Raw genomic sequence first — 14,762 nt, 5'->3', positions numbered from 1 at the left:
TTCAAGGGAGTGAAAAGTCAGAAATCACAGATGATTTATGCAAGGAAATCCTCTTTTAAAAAGTTCCTCAAGAAGAACAAACACAAATAACTGTCCTCCTATATCAATGAACAAGAACTATATTCCCTTGGTTACTGTTACTCATTTGTTGAGAACTGTCGTAGGAGTTCAACAATTTTGAAATCCATCCAAATCTTATTGGATGCCTGCTATGTGGTGGAATTTTCCTATGCCCTGGGATTACAGATGGGAGGGAAAAAACACTCTGATTACTGCATAGCATGTAGGGAAAGTCGGATTGCAAGCTATGCTAAGTGAAAGAAAAAATTATGTGAAATCTCTAACAAAGCATGTAGAAGATGGTCAGTGATCCATTACTGGTATCTAAACATAATTTCAACAGCAGTAAACCTAGTAATCAGCCCCTAACTAGCTCCTTTAGGGCTAGTTCAAAGCCTTTTTCGTTGTTTTTATATAACACAGTGGTTGTTTCATTTTAGGGTTCTATAAATGTTTGTTATATGCTACTGATGAAAAGTAAAATAACCCACAGACGCCAGGGTGGCTCAGTTGGTTAAGCAACTGCCATCGGCTCAGGTCATGATCCTGGAGTCCTGGGATTGAGTCCCACATACGGCTCCTTGCTCGGTGGGGAGTCTGTTTCTCCCTCTGACCTGTCCCCTTTCAAGCTCTCTCTCTCTCTCTCAATCTCTCTCTCTCTCTCAACTAAATAAATGAAAAATCTTTAAAAAAAAAGAAGAAGAAGAAGAAAAGCAAAACAACCTTAAAATACTCTAACTGCATTAGTAGGAAAAGGAACACTTTTAAAAGGATAGAAATATAAATTATTTTGGTTGAGTAAAGATCATATTTCTCTTGCTGTAGCTAACACCTCAGTTTCTCAAGTTGCAGAATAGCATACAGGGAAACCAAATGGTGTAGTGCAGTGTTTTTCAAAGGCTTCATTAACAGTTGTTGGTTTGTAAGTTTAATTTATTAAGTATAACCACCTTTTGTTATTAATTGACTATATTAAGTATGTTAGACTTACAAAAGATAAATTCATGTAATAGTTTTTTTTCAGTTACGCATTTCCTGTTGAAAAACTATGTGTGCATAATTATTTCTTATTGAAAATCCCTATCCCCACTCCATTTGCTCTCTTATTAGTTCCTTAAGATAGACATTGCTTTATCTTTCCTGTTACACACACTTAACACAATAAATTTTCACATAAAAATGACTTTGGCTGCATTTCAGACGTTGCCAGCAGAAATTTTCCTTCAGGTCTAAATATTGTGTAATTTTTATTGTGATAACCTCTTTAACCCATCAATCATTTATAAATGTGTTTTTTTTTTAATTCCCACACAAAAATTTGTTATTGTTACTGTTTCGTTTTTATAATATTTTTATTTTTTATTTCTAATTTAGTTATGAAGTAGAAAAAGCACAGTCATATATACTCACTGGAAATTATATATGTAATTGTTCTGACCTAGTACATGGTCAATTTTGATAAATGTTGCACAAGTGTATGAAAAGGTCATATTCACTTTATATTAGGGGAATACAGGAAACTTTTGATGTATTAAATCAATCTAATGAAGCTTATTCAAATAAAAACCTTACTAATTTTAGGTAAGGCTGTGTTGCAACACATACACAGTTTATGAATGTTACATCCTTTAAGACATTTATTCATTTTTTGATTATTTTTCTTAGTTTTATTAATGTTTTCCCCCCAAAATTCTACTTATGTTAGTATTAGTATCACTGCATTAACTTTCTTATAGTTAGTGTTTGCACAGCATATCTTTTTTCAACCAACTTTCTGCTAACGTTGTTCTTTTCTAGACATCATACAGCTGTTTACAGTATTTATTTTAAATCGATACCAGTCACATATGTTTCCATACACAAATTTAATAAATGCAAATTATTGTGGGTAATTATATACTTGGATGTGTTTCTACTATCTCTTTTATGTTTCCTATTTACTCTGCTTTTTCTTTGCTTCTCTCTCTTCTGTGTTTTAGTTTTGCTTTCCTGTCGACGCTGGACTGTTTTCTGCATACCCACCTCTCTTTGTTTCTACGATTGTGTGAAAGTTACAGATTGTATTTCCATATTTTTGTGATTAGTTTTAAATTTTTAACATCAATATTTCAATGTTTTTAAAAACATACTCTCAATTTATTGAGTATTACCTTATCCTCCCAACATTGAAGACACTTAGGACACTTAACTACTGACTATACTCCCCACCTCCACCTCAAATGCCTTCCTTGTCAATATTATATAAAATTTTATTTCTGTTTTTATTTTTGGCACTCCAAAGTGAGTTTTTAATAATTACTTTATACTCACTAATTATATTTATCACCATATTTTGCTGGTTTCTTTGCTCATTGTTGTCTCTCTTTTATTCCAGTTTCCTTTCATTCATACTAAAAAATAACTCATTTTTAGTAGTTCTCTATAAATAACAAGGTAAATAATAAGCCACCTTAGATTTAAAATGCACGAAAAGTATTTTTATTAATGTCCTATCTTAGACCTTTAAAAATATCGTGTCCTTTGTTTCTCACACCTATTATGCTGATGAGAAGTGTGGGATCTGTTCAATTGTCATTTGGGTTTTTTTTTTTTTAAAGATTTTATTTATTTATTTGACAGAGATCACAAGTAGGCAGAGAGGCAGGCAGAGATGGGGGCAAGCAGGCTCCCCGCTGAGCAGAGAGCCCAACTCGGGGCTCGATCCCAGGACCCCGGGATCATGACACAAGCCAAAGGCAGAGGCTTTAAACCACTGAGCCACCCAGGCGCCTCTGTCATTTGGTTTTAAAGTGATCTTTTTTATAATTTTCTGGAAGCTCTGATTCTTTTGTGATCTTCAGTATTTCATATTATTGCAACCATGGGTGTAGGTGATGGACTTAAATTTTTCCTTTTTTTTTTTTTTAATATATATATTTATTTATTTGACAGAGAGAGGGATCACAATTAGGCAGAGAGGCAGGAAGAGAGCGGGGGGAAAGCAGGCTCCCCGCTGGGCAGGAAGCCCGATGTGGGGCTCGATCCCAGGACCCTGAGATCATGACCTGAGCTGAAGGCACAGGCTTAACCCACTGAGCCACCCAGGTGCCCCAAATTTTTCCGTTCTTTTTAGAAAATTCTAACATAACTGCTTTAAGACTGCTTTGCCAGGTCTATTTCAGGAACTCTTAATATGTATACTGGAGCCTCTAAGCTTCTTAACTTCTCCGTTATACTTTTCCTTTCTTTATATCTTTTTACTACATCCTGGCAAATTTCTCCGTTTTGTTTTTTTGTGTTTTTTTTTTTTTTTTTTAGTTCACCAAATTTTATCTGTGTCTATAACCACTTTAAAAATTTTTTACTGATATTTTAATTTCACTGAATATTTCTAATCAACTATTTTTCATACCAAACTCATTGTTGGTTTTTTATACATAATTTTATCTTATTTTCAGGGCTATTGTTTTACACTTATTTATTTAAAAGCCTGATTATGGTATTATTTGTGGTTTACTAGGATACAGTCATCATCTCTGGTTTGAGTCTTGAATATCACTGGGAGCATTCGCTCTTCTAATGTACTTTTGAACCTTCTGACTTAATCTAAGTGGAATTTTTCTGTCGTTGCACTTGCTCTCTTTTTCCTTATATCAAGTATGTAGTGACATCAACCCAGCAACACCCTTCTATCTCCCCTTTCTCTCCCCTCTCCCCAACTACACAACCAGGCTTCTTACTGGAAGCCCAGAGCTCCAGTCCCCAGGCACTACTTAGACATATCACAGAAGCAAGTTACTGTGCCACTAAGCACATGCTTAAACCACTGGGGCACAGCTGTCACTGCTTCTCTCTGAAGCTTCATATAAGGCCCAGCCCTGCAAAGTAGTTGCACCTACTTTTTTAACTTTCTACCAGGGGTAGGTGAGTCTTGTTTTCTATCCCTCATAATGTTTGGGTACTTAGTACCCTACACCAGTAAAATTCCCCAGCAGATCATGACTGTTTATGCATAACCTAGCAGAAAGAGGCCGAAGTCTCTTGTTCACTGTTGAAAGTTCCTACACTTCTGGCCCCGAAAGGTATTTATATTCCTTTTTTTATTTCAGCTCTTAACTTTTATTATGTGCTTGCTGTATTTCATTTATCATTATACTTTGGAGTAAAATGGGTGGTTTAAATCTTAACTCACACCTCTTACAAGTGATCTATATTGGTACAATATCACTTGATGCTACTATTTTATACTTCTATTCATCAAATATATTTGTGAAAATACATATTTTTAAGTGTTAAAACTCAAACCAAAATAAAACTACATCATTCTAAACTATAAGCAGCCTGCAGAAGTATATATATTGAACTTATAAAAAACAAATTTAGGGGAAAAAACTTGTAGCAAATAATCTTAACAAGTATACAATTTTGGCAAATTTCAACGTTATTACCCCCAAATCTCAGAAACATATTTTTATGTCTTAAAGCTCTAGATGGTAATAAATAGTTTTAAAATAAATTAATATTGTGATGAAAATCATCTAGCAATTTATCCAATCCTACATTTTTATTATCAAGCATTGTGCCAGCACTGAGTATTTTTTATAGATTTCTAAAGCTTTTTGTAGAAGAATGTCAGATATTCAGTGAAATCTATCAAGACATTATTTTATACTAACTACTGCATTAAGACCAAAAGGAGAGACACAAATCAAGCCTTAACAGATACTACTTGTATTTGCATCCCTGAGAGCAACATTTCACCAGAGTACAAACTGATTTATTAATGTGTAATGTATTTTATTCATGTACATCTTATTTCTCCTATAAATTTTTTTTTGTACAAACAGTATTCACAAACTACTAGCAATACTGGAAATAAATAGGAAAAGGATAGAGAAATTTTATTCAAAGACAATTCAAGTTTGGGACAAAGAGGCAAGTGTGAGGTATCATTAATAACTATTCTCTAATCCATATTCTATTTATAAATGACCTGCAAAAGGGATTAACCATAAATATTGATTATTATTCATTATCATGGTAGTTTATCTTCATTTTAGATTAGCTATATTAACTGATAGATTTTATTGACCACTTTACCAAATTGTATCATAAATGTGCTAGATTCTTTCCTAAATTTACTTATAGGCCAGCTGCGATCAAATCAGCCTTAGGCTCTCCAAATTAAAATAAAACTTTAGATATAATCTTGAGCTTCAGGGCCCTTCATAGAATAGGCCCCTTTCAAAGCTCTCTATTTAAATTTTACAGTAGTGCTTTTTATAATTTTTCATAGAAGGAACCCAAAGTTTATCATGTTAGGCTCCACAAACCTTGAGTCCTGGATCTACAGTAATCCTTCACTGGCCAGAAAAATGAAATAATAAATAAAATAAAAGCTTTTTAGTAACATGCATAAACAAAGAAAACAAATAAAACGGGCACTCATCTTAACAACCTATTTTAAGGGGCACATGGTTGGCTCAGTTAGTTAAGCATCTGCCTTCAGTTTGGGGCGTGATCCCAGGGTCCTGAGATAGAATCCGACATCAAGCCCCACATGCAGCCCCACATCAGGCTCCCCGCTCAGCAGAAAGTCTGCTACTCCTTCTCCCTCTGTCCACCCCACCCCCACTCACTGCTCTCTTGCTCACTCTTTCTCTCAAATAAATAAATAAATAAGATCTTTTAAAAAAATTTTAAAAAACACCTATTTTAATATAGTTGCTTCATATCACACAAAAACCTCATTTTGTGAGTTGTGAGGTACAGTGACTAAGGTAAACATAAACCAACAAGTGCAACGTTGTGAACTTGCAGCCAGAAAACCTGGGTTTAGAGTGAGTTTGCATTGATGACTTACAACAATATCTGGGGCAAGTGAGAATTTGTGTAATGATGGAAATTAAAGCACTAACTTTGTATTCTAGATTTGCTGTTATTAGATGTGAATTTGAGGAATTTAATTCCATGTAGCTCCTTGATGCAAAGAATGGACATGATCACATTTACCTGAAGGGTTATTTTCAAGGTTAGCAAGTGCTAAGTGAAGTACCTAATACTGCCCAGTGCAACAGAAGTTTAATGTTAACTATTTTTTAATCACTTTGATCCTTAGTTTCCTCATATCTGAAATGGGAAAAACATTACCTAGTTTACCTGTCTCAAGGGTGGTTTATCAACATTTTAAAGTGAGATATCACAAAAATACTCTGAAGTGCTATATAAGTATGGTGTGTTTTTGTAACTCTACATTTTCCCTTGCCCGATCCCTTCCATCATACAAAGGTCTAATCACCTCCAAAACCAAGTGACAAAAATTAATGAAGACTGAATTATCAGTCCAGGGATGCTAATGCAAAAACAATATGTATTATCAAGTTTGCTACAAAATTTTAGTTGTTGGCTTGTATTATTTCTTGAGAGGCGTTATAGTTTCTCAAGACCTATAGTTCAGAAACAGCCTAAAACAAAACTTAATTCTAATCAATTTTCAATCAATGTTTGTTTGATTAACTGAATCCTTACCTAGTAGGAACTTATTACACTGGATGTTCATACAAGTCAGTTTGCCTGAGATAACCCTGGTTTGTGCTTGCTGCACTGAATTAATTATTAATAATGTCCTTGCTCACCCTCCAAAGTATCGCAGTCATTTTATGTTACTTATAAAACAACAACATAACACACAGAGTATATCCAATATTACAGTTTATGTACATTTCTTGGATAATGGCTTTAATTTGAGAATGACACTTACTCTTTTTTTGTCTCTACTTTTCTATTTAATAGATAAAATGTACCACAAAAATACATTACCTGAGAGAGAACATGCAATACTCTATTATATATTAGTATACATATTTCTATATTCTCCTCGCTTATGCTTGTAGAAGGCAAAAGTTTAAGGCTTTTGGTAACCTCCATGTTCAAAATGAAGATATGGCAAGAATAATATTTGTCCTATTAAATCACAATTAACATGAGTAATTGTGTTCCTCCTCCATTCACAATTCTCCAAAATATTTATTGTATTCAAGCAAAATATAAATGTTGATGTCATTTAAATGAGTGGAAGGTATCTCTTAAAGTAGGCTATTGGAATTGCATTACTGTATTTGTTATTGTATTATTGGTACTCATCAATTTGATTTGAATTGTGTCTAACCAGTAAAATATAGAAATAAAAACAAATAGTATATGATGGTATATAAAACAATGTATGACAGTGAGACAAGAACTGGGTTATAGCAAAAGAAAAGTGAAATAAGAAACGTGCTGAGAGATACAGTAAAAAAAAAAGAAAAAAATCTAAAGAGTAATTCTGTCCTCAGTGAGTCACCTGAGTTAGTCTAGGATTCCATTTATCAGTTCCATTCTTAACTAAAAGTATAAAAACAAAACTGAAAATGCAGTGTTAAGAAGTATACACCTTTTTTTTTTTCGCAACGGGTTTGCCGCCAGAACACAGGTGTCGTGAAAACCACCGCTCAACCTAAGCCAGAATGGGGAAGGAAAAGACTCATATCAACATTGTTGTCATCGGACACATAGATTCGGGCAAGTCTACCACTACTGGTCATCTGATCTACAAATGTGGTGGGATCGACAAAAGAACTATCGAAAAATTCGAGAAGGAGGCTGCTGAGATGGGAAAAGGCTCCTTCAAGTATGCCTGGGTCTTGGATAAACTGAAAGCTGAACGTGAACGTGGTATCACCATTGATATCTCCCTGTGGAAATTCGAGACCAGCAAGTATTACGTGACCATCATCGATGCTCCAGGACACAGAGACTTTATCAAAAACATGATTACAGGCACATCTCAGGCTGATTGTGCTGTCCTGATTGTTGCTGCTGGTGTTGGTGAATTTGAAGCCGGTATCTCCAAGAATGGGCAGACCCGTGAGCATGCCCTTCTGGCTTACACACTGGGTGTAAAACAACTAATTGTTGGTGTTAACAAAATGGATTCCACTGAGCCACCCTACAGCCAGAAGAGATACGAGGAAATCGTTAAGGAAGTCAGCACCTACATTAAGAAAATTGGCTACAACCCCGACACAGTAGCATTTGTGCCAATTTCTGGTTGGAATGGTGACAACATGCTGGAGCCAAGTGCTAACATGCCTTGGTTCAAGGGATGGAAAGTCACCTGTAAAGATGGGAATGCCAGTGGAACCACACTGCTTGAAGCTCTGGATTGCATTCTGCCACCAACTCGTCCACTGACAAGCCCTTGCGTCTGCCTCTCCAGGACGTCTACAAAATTGGTGGTATTGGCACTGTCCCTGTGGGCCGAGTGGAGACTGGTGTTCTTAAACCTGGCATGGTGGTCACCTTTGCTCCAGTCAATGTTACAACTGAAGTCAAGTCTGTTGAAATGCACCATGAAGCTTTGAGTGAGGCTCTTCCTGGGGACAATGTGGGCTTCAATGTCAAGAACGTATCTGTCAAAGATGTTCGTCGTGGCAATGTGGCTGGTGACAGCAAAAATGACCCACCAATGGAAGCAGCTGGCTTCACAGCTCAGGTGATTATCCTGAACCATCCAGGCCAAATTAGTGCTGGATATGCACCTGTGCTGGATTGTCACACAGCTCACATTGCTTGCAAGTTTGCTGAGCTGAAGGAGAAGATAGATCGTCGTTCTGGAAAAAAGCTGGAAGATGGTCCCAAGTTCTTGAAATCTGGTGATGCTGCCATTGTTGATATGGTTCCTGGCAAGCCTATGTGTGTTGAGAGCTTCTCTGACTATCCTCCTCTGGGCCGTTTTGCTGTTCGTGACATGAGACAGACGGTTGCTGTGGGTGTCATCAAAGCAGTAGACAAGAAGGCAGCTGGAGCTGGCAAGGTCACCAAGTCTGCCCAGAAAGCTCAGAAGGCTAAATGAATATTATCCCCAATACCTGCCACCCCAGTCTTAATCAGTGGTGGAAGAACGGTCTCAGAACTGTTTGTGTCAATTGGCCATTTAAGTTTAATAGTAAAAGACTGGTTAATGATAACAATGCATCGTAAAACCTTCAGAAGGAAAGGAGAATGTTTTGTGGACCATTTGTTTTTTTGTGTGTGTGTGGCAGTCTTAAGTTATTAGTTTTTAAAATCAGTACTTTTTAATGGAAACAACTTGACCAAAAATCTGTCACAGAATTTTGAGACCCATTAAAACAAAAGTTTAATGAGGAAAAAAAAAAAAAAAGTATACACCTCATAAAACAGTACATTTAATAAGTATTAAGATAATCTCATAGAATATTGATTGTGAAAACCAAATAATGTTTTTAGATAACAATTTCATAATCTAGTGTATTTCTAAAAGTTCATATCTGAATCAGCAATTTTAAGTAGGGACCTTATGGCCCTCATTCATCATAACATTTAAAGTCAAACTTCAGAACCCTGAACTTTTAATTTTAGTTTCTTTAAATTGCCTGCATAACTAGTTAACATTAGCAGAAGAGAATTGATTTAACACACAGCTAAGTATGTAGTTACAGGCTGTTTTTCAAACTTTAGAAGATAAGTAGGAAGATGTGTTCTCCTTTCATTACAATTCCTTAGTTAAATTTGAGAAATGATGTAAGTCTTTTTGGTCTATACATGGGTAAAGGTAATGATTTCTTAAAAATTCAATTACATACACAAACACATTTCAAAATAAAATTTTCAAGGGCCATATTTGTGCAGAAAAATTTTTAAATCCTCATGAGACTGAAAAGAGAATCCATACCAAACTATTATTTTCAAGTTATTTTATTGAGGCAATATTATTATACCTAACTGAACTAGGAAAAACTGCCTCCTAGAGTCAGAATCACCCCATAGCCTGTTTTCATAGGCACACAAAAACGTCTGAAGCAAGATCACTGCAGATGTGGGGATAGTAAAAGATTGAATAATAATGACAAGATAGAACAACAACAACAAAAAAGTAGCTGGTCTCCTGATTCTACTGCAGGCTATTCTTTGATTTATTTGTTTTCTACTACAATCTCTATGTTCCATATGCCCATGTTCAAATAGAAAAGTAAAAGGTATGGATTTAACCAATAATGGCAAACTACAAAGTTGATATTTAAAAAATCATTTATAAATTACAGGAAAAGCAATTTTGAAAAATATCACACTATTTTACTCAACTTTCCTAACCTTTCCTTAATTTGGTTGAAAAATAGATTTGTATTTCTTTAAAGGTCAAAAATCAATCATTGTTTTATCAAACAACCAAAATAAATAAAATTATTTGCATCATATTCTGCTTCAATTTAAGTATAAATAGTTTAGTAGTTTGAAATAATAATGGTATTCTGCACATTGTGCTTCCTCTTTTCACTGGCAGTCAAAAAATATGTTGTCTTTTGCTTATCTTTGTAACAACACTGACAGCTGAGAAAGTTTAAGAAAACCATCCACCGACTTTTGAATAACAAAACTTTTAAAAGTATCTTGCCCTAAGAGGTCTTCTTAAAAAAAAAGAGAGCTTTTCCTCACAGTTCCATTACAAGACTTATTTATCGTTTGAGTTATATTTGAAGTCACTGTTTTATAAAGTATAATTGAAATATAAAAGTAAGATACATTCATATTTTAAACTCCACAATTCACTTACAATGCATTTAATGCCATCCTAAACTATGCTCTGCCTTAAATTAAGAAACAATATCAAAGCGCATGCATGCGCGCACACACACACACACACACACACACGCAGCAAAACAAAACAAACAAACAAAAAACTGCTTTGGGGAGAGGTAGAAACAGTTCATTAAAACCAAGTGAGAGTTGGAAAAGGGGGACTTTTGCAAGATGGTAGAATATTAAGATCCTGAACTCACCTCTTTCCAGGGACACACCACATCTAAATTTAAAAATTTTTTTAAAGATTTTATTTATTTATTTATTTGACAGAGAGAAAGAGAGAGAGAGATCACAAGTAGGCAGAGAGGCAGGCAGGGAGAGGGGGGAAGCAGGCTCCCCACTGAGCAGAGAGTCTGATGCGGGGCTCGATCCCAGGACCCCAAGATCATGACCTGAGCTGAAGGCAGAGGCCTAAACCACTGAGCCACCCAGGGCCCCACACCAAATCTAAATTTAAATATGAATTATTTTCCTCTGAAAAAAAAAAAAAATTAACGTACTACATGAACTAACTCTCTACAACAAAGGGTAAAAAGACCATATTGAGACAGGTAGAAGAGGTAGATATGGTCTCAGTAAAAAACCTACTGCTGGGTCAGTAACACACGGTAGGGAGGGATCTCACCAGTATAGTGCTTGCCCCAGGAAGAGTGAAGAGTTGGTGTCCCAAATCAAGTATCCTAACCCCTGGGATCTGCACCAAAGAGATGATCCACCAAAACATCTAAATTAGAAAACCAGAGGGGCTAAAATCCAAGGGACCTAAAATCATATAGAAAACTGAGATTTCTCTTTTAAAGGACTCACTTGCAGTCTGACTAACCCTGAAACCCAATGGAAAAACAGCAGTTTGAAAAGCATGTCTACCGTAGGTGAAGATACTTATTTCCTAATCTAAAAACATCTGCTAGAGAGACAGGGAACAATGGAAACTCTCCCTCGAGATGAAGGCATTGGCAGAAGGAAAAAGAGAGAGAAAGGAGCAGATAATTTATTTGAAGAAATAATAGCTGAAACATTCCCTAAAAGACATTTAGGCCCAAAAGCCCAGAGATTTCCAGTTCAGGTAAACCCAAAGAGAACCATGCCAAGAAACAGTATGATTAAAATATGGAAAGTTAAAAGAAAAATAGAGTATCTTAAAAATAGCAAGAGAAAAAAAAAATCAAATTGCAACATACAAGGAAAATCCCATAAGGCTATTTCTCAGCAGAAACTTTGCAGGCCAAAAAGAAGTGATATGAAATTCAAAGTCATAAAAAGAAAAACGTCTAACCAAGAATACTTTACCCAGCAAGGTTATCATTCAGAATTGAGAGAGAGAGAGAGAGAGAAAGAGTTTTTCATACAAACAAAAGCTAAAAAAAACCCTCAATATTATTAAACTAGCCTTATAAGAAATGTTAAAGGAACTTCTTCAAGTTGAGAAGAAATGACACTAACTAATAATAGGAAAACATACAAAAGTAAAAATCTCACTGGAAAAAGTACATATATTAAAGGTAGTAGAGTGATCACTTATATATCTACTATGGTTAAAACATGAAAGAAGCAAAATTTTAAAAGTACAATCAATAATTAATTAATACACAAAATAAAAATGTAAAATGTGACAACAAAAATATAAATGTACTGGGGAGAGTAAAACTGTGGAGTTTTGGAATGTGTTCAAACTTACTTTGCTATCAACTTTAAATAATTGTAATATACATAAGGTGATATATGTGAATATTAAAATAACTGCAAATCAAAAATGTAGAGTAAAACAAACAAAAGAAAATAAGGTGAGGAAGTAACCTAACATAACATTAAAGGAAATCAACAAACCACAAAGGAAAGAAAGAGTAGAAAATAGATACAGAGAGGAAATATGTAAGCCATCTTAAAAAAACAATTAACAAAATAAATAGCTATAGTACACACCTATCAAAAACACTTTCAATGTAAGTGGATTAAATTCTCCAATCAAAAGACATAAAGTGGATGACTGGGCAAAAAACAAGACACCTTTTTATACTGCCTACTTCACTTCAGAAGTAAGGACACATGGACTAAAAGTGGAAGTATAAAAAAAGATATTCCACATAAATAAAAAGAAAGCTGGTATAGCTATAGCCATATCAGAAAAAAAAGAGACTTTAAAACAAAGACTGTAATAAAAGACAAAGATGGTACTACACAATAAGAAAGAGGTTAAACCAGCAAAAAGACATAACATTTATAGATATATATGTTTCCAAAACAGAAGCACGAAAATATATAAAACAAGCATTAACAGTCCTAAAAAGAGAAATATATAGCAATAAAATAATAATAGGGTACTTTAACACTCCACTTATAACAACAGATAGATCATCTAAACAGAAAAACAATAGGGAAACATTAGTCTTAAATGATATATTAGACCAGATGGACTTAATAGGTAGATATCTATAAAACACTACATCCAAAAGCAGCAAAATACACAATCTTCTCAAATGCACATGGAACATTCTTCAGGATTCATCACACTAGCCCACAAAATATGTCTCAATAAATTAAGGAAGACTGAAATTACATTACACATCTTTTTGAACCACAATGGTATGAAACTTGAAATCAATTACAAGAAGAAAACTGGAAAAAATACAAGTACATGGGAACTAAACAACATGATACCAAAAAACTACTGGGTCATAGAAAAAAACAGAAAGAAATTTTAAAAAATACCTAGAACAAATGAAAACAGAAACACAACATACCAAATTTTATGAGATGCCTCAAAATCGGTTTTAAGAAGGAAGTTCATGACAATACAGAACTAACTCAGAAAGAAGAAAAATCTCTAACTGACAATTTAATTTTGTGTCTAAAGAAACTACAAAAGTAAGAACAAACAAAACCCACAGTTATTGGAAGGAGGGAAATAATAAAGATCAGAGTAGAATTAAATGAAATAGAAACTTTAAAAAGGCAATAGAAAAGATCAATGAAACTAGATCTGATTTTTTGAAAAGACAGACAAAACTGACAAGCCTTTATCTAGACTCACGCAAAGATAGAGTATAGATAAATAAAATCAGAAATGAAAGAGAAGTTTCAACTGATGTCATAGAAACAAAAGATCCTGAGAGACTATTTGAACAACTGTATGCCAATAAAACAGACAAACTAGAAGAAATGGGTAAATTCTTAGAAACTTAACAATCTTCTAAGACTGAATCATGAAGAAACAGAAAATCTGAATAGACTAATTACTAGTAAGGAGATTGAGTCAGAAATCAGAAACCTCAGCACAAACAAAATCCAGGACTGGATGGCTTAACTGGTTAATTCTACAAAGCATTCAAAGCTTTAATACATATCTTCCCTAATCTCTTCTCAGAAAATTGAAGAGAAGAAAACACTTCCAAACTCATTTTAGGAGATGGCCATTACCCTGATACCCAAACCAGACAAGGATATAAACAAAGAAAACATTACAGGGTGTTATCCATAATGAGCTTAGATGTAAATATCCCTAACAAAATACTGGCAAACTGAATTCAACTATACATTAAAAGGATCATGCATCATGATCTAGGGGGATTTATTCCAGAAATGCAAGGATGGTTCAACATCCACAAATCAGTCAATGAAATACATCACATTTACAAACTAAAAGATAAAAGTCATATGATTATTTCAATAAATGCAAACAAATTATTTGATAAGATCCTGTATTCATCTATGGCAAAAACTCTCAACAAAGTCAGTATAGAAGGAATGCACCTCAACATAATAAAAATCTTCTATGACAAGCCTATAGATAACATCATACTGAATGTTGTAAGCCTGAAAGCTTTTTCTCTAAGATCAGGAACAAAGCAAGAATGCTCACTCTCCCCCTTTTATCAAACTTAATATTGGAAATCCTATTCAAAAATAAGGCAATAAAGATAAATAAAAAGCATCCAAACTGGAAAGAAAGAACTACAACTGTTACTATTTGTAGAATATGTGATACTATGTATAGAAAACCCTAAAGATTCCAAAAAAACCTGTTAGAACTAATAAGTGAATTCAATAAAGTTCTAAGATACAAAATTAATATAGAAAAAAAT

At 34.3% G+C, this 14,762-nt stretch overlaps 1 protein-coding gene and 1 pseudogene across 1 annotated transcript in view; one reads left to right on the top strand and one right to left on the bottom strand.

Moving 5' to 3' along the window:
* DPYD (dihydropyrimidine dehydrogenase) overlaps window positions 1-14,762 on the bottom strand; it is an 853,664-nt gene that overhangs the window by 618,945 nt on the left and 219,957 nt on the right. The gene's annotated exons all lie outside the window — the stretch shown is intronic.
* Window positions 7,480-9,082, top strand: LOC125098419 (elongation factor 1-alpha 1-like; annotated as a pseudogene).

This window comes from Lutra lutra, chromosome 4, assembly GCF_902655055.1.
Source record: "Lutra lutra chromosome 4, mLutLut1.2, whole genome shotgun sequence".
In the NCBI taxonomy this organism is placed as follows: Eukaryota; Metazoa; Chordata; class Mammalia; order Carnivora; family Mustelidae; genus Lutra; species Lutra lutra.
Note: the sequence above shows the minus strand (reverse complement) of the source record. Positions and strands in the feature narration are given on the sequence as shown.